Raw genomic sequence first — 4,789 nt, 5'->3', positions numbered from 1 at the left:
GTAGTAATTGACCATTTTGTAGAGGAGAGCAGTCCTACACAATTGACTACAGGGCAATTCCTGACCCGGGCAGCAACATGCTGGGGCCTATTGTGTGCCTAGAATCCTGATTGAAGAAATGGAGCAAGAATTGTAGCATGATCAACCCCATTGGGGGTGCTTTTTATCTTTTATTTTCCATCCTCTATGTGAACATGTGCTTCTTATCATGCATAAAAATAATAAAACTTTATAAACAAACAAATAAAACAAGTATAAGTAATAACGGTCAAAAGACTCCGAAAGCCAGCATGTGGCCTGGTGGTCAAGGTGACTGGATCCCACATGCCAAATGCATGGTTCAAATCTCAGATCCAGTAGTTTCAGAAATACATGGAGTGCATGTGTGTGTGTGTGTGTGTGTGTGTGTGTGTGTGCATGCCCAAAATCCAGATAGGAAGGAGAGATGGAGAAGGAGGATGCAGCATGACCATCTACCTTAACCCTTAATTTGGAACATTCTCTTCTCATTTCTACTTGTTTATTTCTGGGACTTCATTAAATATACTGTGGAATGGCTCAATTGTGGATTTGGCTGAATATATACATTTAAACATTTTTTAAAATGCAGTTGTGATTCTTATATCCTGGCCTGCCTAAATGTTTCCAAAATAACAAAAAATAACAATGGGATTATTTGAAAGACATATTGATTTAATCAATAGCAAACTCATTGAATATAATACATTTTATTCCCTTTTCTGAATAGGTGTTACTTTGGATGAAAAAGAAATTAAGTTTATGGAGTATTTGACTTTTAATTAGCAATAATCGCGCCTCGGATAAACCTCACTGGCTATGATACTGCCACTGCACAAAGCTGGAGTATTTGACTTTTAGAAGAAGATTTGAAATAGTGCCTTTGGGCCTAGCAAGAAGTGTGTGTGTGTGTGTGTGTGTTTTCTTGAAAATATTTATTAATTAATTTATTTCTTTTTGTATATACATTCAATCGCATTGTGTAGCTTACAATGTGAGCATTTCAATATGTGAACATTTCTCCCCAGTCCCGTTGGTCAAAATATCTTCAACCGATAACACCACACTTCCCCATCCCGTCAATGCTCTACCTCTGTATCCCTTCTCCAAATGTCCTTTGTTAGGCCCCACTCCTCCACATACACCTCATCTGACATTCACACCCATCTCTTGTGTTTGTAGAACCGTTAGTCAATCAGTTTCAGTCATAGAGTGCAGACATTCGGTATATCTTAAGTGGGGACATAAAATGTCTCTCCTTCATAGCCTGGCTTGCCTCACTCAGCAGTCCAAAGATCAACCCTATTAAAAAATGGGAGAAGGAGTTGAATAAAATGACATAGGAATAGCCAAAAGGCATATGAAAAAAATGTTCAACATCCCTCATCGTAAGGGAAATGCAGATAAAAGCAACAATGAGGTACCACCTAACCCCAGTCAGAATGTCTAAGATTCAAAAAAAAAAAAAAAAAAATGATAAGTGTTGGCGAGGGAGTGGTGAAAGGGGAACTCTTTTACACTGCCGGTGGGAATGTAAATTGGTCCAACCACTGAGGAGAATAATTTGGAGATTCCTCAAAAATCTGCAAATAGATCTACCATATGATCCAGCAATCCCACTCTTTGGTATCTACCCAAAGGACAGAAGAATTCTTCATTGGAAAAGTGCTTGCACATCAATGTTTATTGCGGCACTATTCACGATTGCAAAGTGATGGAACCATCCCAAATGCCCCCATATGGAGGAATGGATTGAAAAACTGTGGCACATATACTCTATGGAATACTACTCAGCCATTAAAAAACAACAAAACCCTGGCTTTTGACAGAAAGTGGAAAAATATGGAAGAAGTGTGTTTTTTAAGGCACTGAATTCCCACGTGCCTCACTATGGTTCAAGTCTCAGACCTGCTGGCTTGCTTTCTCTCTTTCCTTCTGTCTCTTTCTCTCTTTCTCTGGTAAGCACACATGCCCTATACCAAAATTAAAAATAAATAAATAAAATAAAATGAAATGAAAAATTCTTAAAATAGTGCTTTTAAGGAATGTATCTAAGAAAAATAACCTCCATCATGTACCTTATAAGTGAACACCATTGTATGAATCAAAAGCTGACAACAGTGAAAGTAACAAAGACTAAGAACCAGCCTTTGCAATGTGAGCACAAGGGTGTTTTGACTCTATTCCATGTATGTGATATGTCTGGATTGCCAATAAAACTACAGGATACCCACATAAATTGAAATTTTAGATGAGCAATGAGTAAGTTTTAAGTTTTTCTCTGTTCATGATACAGTGCATACATGCACATGAGAGAGCAAGAGGAGGAGAGAGCAAGAGACAGTATTAGCCCCCATACCACCTGGTCATGCTTTATCCCCTTCCTCCAGTCCTTCGGTTTGTTGGATCCTGGGCCCTTGTGCACATGCCCAGGATGTTTGAGGCTGACCAGGCTGAGAATTCAAACCATGGATGTGGGATCCGGCTTCTCTCTCTTTCTCTTTCTTAAAAAAAATTTTTTTTAAATAGGGCATGTTCACTTGCTGGGGACAGAGACAGAGAAAGGGGGAAAGTGAGAAAGCACCTCCCCCCTTGGAATATGGCCATGTTGCAATCCCTTCTCCATTCTTTCTCATGATTTTCAGCACATTCACCCGTACACCCAGAGTGTTCTTCAAGCCATGGGGCCCTCAAGGCCCTTTCTGTAAATACCAGGGATACGATAAGACTGGACATAATACAAAATAAAAGCCAGGAGGCAAAGAAGAAAACAAAAGACTGAAAAATTATGTCCAAGGTCCTGACCTAAAAAGGTCTAGGGGTCCTAACTCTAAACTTCGTAGCAACTAAGGCCAAGAAGAAAACCCACCGGCTTATAGAAATCGTATGATTAGGTTAACAAAAGAAAGACTCTTAATTCACTTAAAAGCAAATGATTTTACCAACCTTTAGTTTTGAAGAAAATTTGTCCTGGAAATCCTACATATTAAAGAAGTATAAGGATAGTATGGTAGCAACTATCTCTTTAAAGCAAAACAAATGGAAAGACAAAACTTCCACATGTAGAATTTTAAAACCTCTGCTGTTTGTGAGTGTGACAATCTTGGAGGGGCAGTATAGGTCCTATATGCTTTTAAAATGTGCAAAAATTTTTGCATCCAGGTTCTTCCAAACATGGGCAAAAAGGCAGACTAAAATGACTCAGATCTACCCTTCATGCCCCTTTTTATGCTTCTCTGTTTCTTCGACCCCTTTTTACAATTTTGCACTTGATTTCTTGTTTGGAGTTCTAGAGTTTTACATTTGGCAACCGTGGAGTCTACCTCCACAGCTCTCCTTCCCCTCCTTCTCCACACAAGAAAGTGGCCTTTTTTCCTGGCTTCGTAGGCTGCCATGCTCTTGCTATACCTGAGTAAGTCTGCTAGGTCAATCACCTTAGGGCCCCAACATCCGGTGCTCCTCTATGTCCACACCCTTTGGGAATGCCCTCCCTCACTGCCTCTGACCTTGGCCATGTGACTTGTTTTAGCCAATGGGACAAAAACAAACTTGATAAATCAGAGGCTTGAAAAGTGTGTGCCTATTTCTGATCATCTTCTTTCACAATTGGACCCTGTTTTGGGTCTCAAGCCTTAAGAATTGCCCGAACTAGCCTGCTGGAGGAATATGAGTGACAGGTATTTGGGAAGAGTCATCAGCTGAGGCCATCCCCAACCAGCCAGCCCTCTAGCCAACAGCCAGCAAAGCCAGCTCAGATTTGCAGATGCATGAAACCAATCCCTAGATTCAAGAGAAGTTACAAGTGATCATTGTTCTAGGCTATTAGGAATTTTTTAAAACTTGTGTTTCAGGCCTTCTTTTTATTTTTTTTAAGTTTATTTCTTCCATGAGTAAGAGAAGGAGACAGTGCCCCCAACAGAGTCTTTTTTCCCGTTCTTGTTTTATTTACATTTTATTACTGCACAGCTTTGCTGCATACAAAAGGAATCTTCCCAGCATGAATGCATTTCATATTAGTCCAACCAAAGATATTACCATACACATCTTCCTTAACACAAAATTTCACACTTTTGTGTCTATCAAATTTTTCCCCCTGATTTCCTCCCACCCTCCCAGCACTGCCCACCCTCTTCCCACACTGTCTCTAGTATCCACAGTTGCTCTCCATGCTTTTTACCTTCCAATATTTCAGTTTCTGTTACAGAGTGATGACATTCGGTATATATTAAGCAGGGACATACAATGCCATTCTTTCATAGTCTGCTTGCTTCACACAGCATTAAATCTTCCATATTCATCTTAAATGCTAGAGGCTCTTTGTTCTTTATGTCTGAGTAGTATCCTATAGTACATATATGCCACACTTTTTCAATGCATTCATCTGTTCTTGGACATGATCCCATGTCTTAGCAATTGTGAATAATGCTGTAATAAACATGGATGTGCAAGTATTTTTCTGACTGAGTGTATTCCTATCTTTTGGGTAGATATCCAGGAGAAGAATTGCTGGATCATATGGTAGTTCTGTTTGTAGATCTTTGAGGAACCTCCATATCGGTGACTGCACTAATGTAGGAGAGCTACAGCAATGTAGGAGAGTTCCCTTTTCACCGTAGCCTCACCAGCACTTATCGTTCAGCACAATCCACATGCAGATTCAGCCAGCCCTGGAATATGAGACACATATGCACATCATACATAGGGAGATCTCTGGACTCAAACCAGGAGCCTTCCCATGTCAGTCAGCCTCATAGAACATCATGTTTTACTG

General features: G+C 39.9%; 1 pseudogene; it reads right to left on the bottom strand.

Moving 5' to 3' along the window:
• Positions 1 to 697: 697 nt before the first annotated feature.
• LOC114006441 (uncharacterized) lies at positions 698 to 861 on the bottom strand (annotated as a pseudogene).
• Between the last annotated feature and the right edge of the window lie 3,928 nt (positions 862 to 4,789).

The sequence above is a fragment of the Tupaia chinensis genome, unplaced genomic scaffold (assembly GCF_000334495.1).
Source record: "Tupaia chinensis unplaced genomic scaffold, TupChi_1.0 Scaffold148019_1, whole genome shotgun sequence".
Taxonomy (NCBI): Eukaryota; Metazoa; Chordata; class Mammalia; order Scandentia; family Tupaiidae; genus Tupaia; species Tupaia belangeri.
The sequence above is the reverse complement of the archived record's forward strand: the minus strand, read 5'-3'. Positions and strand labels throughout refer to the sequence as shown.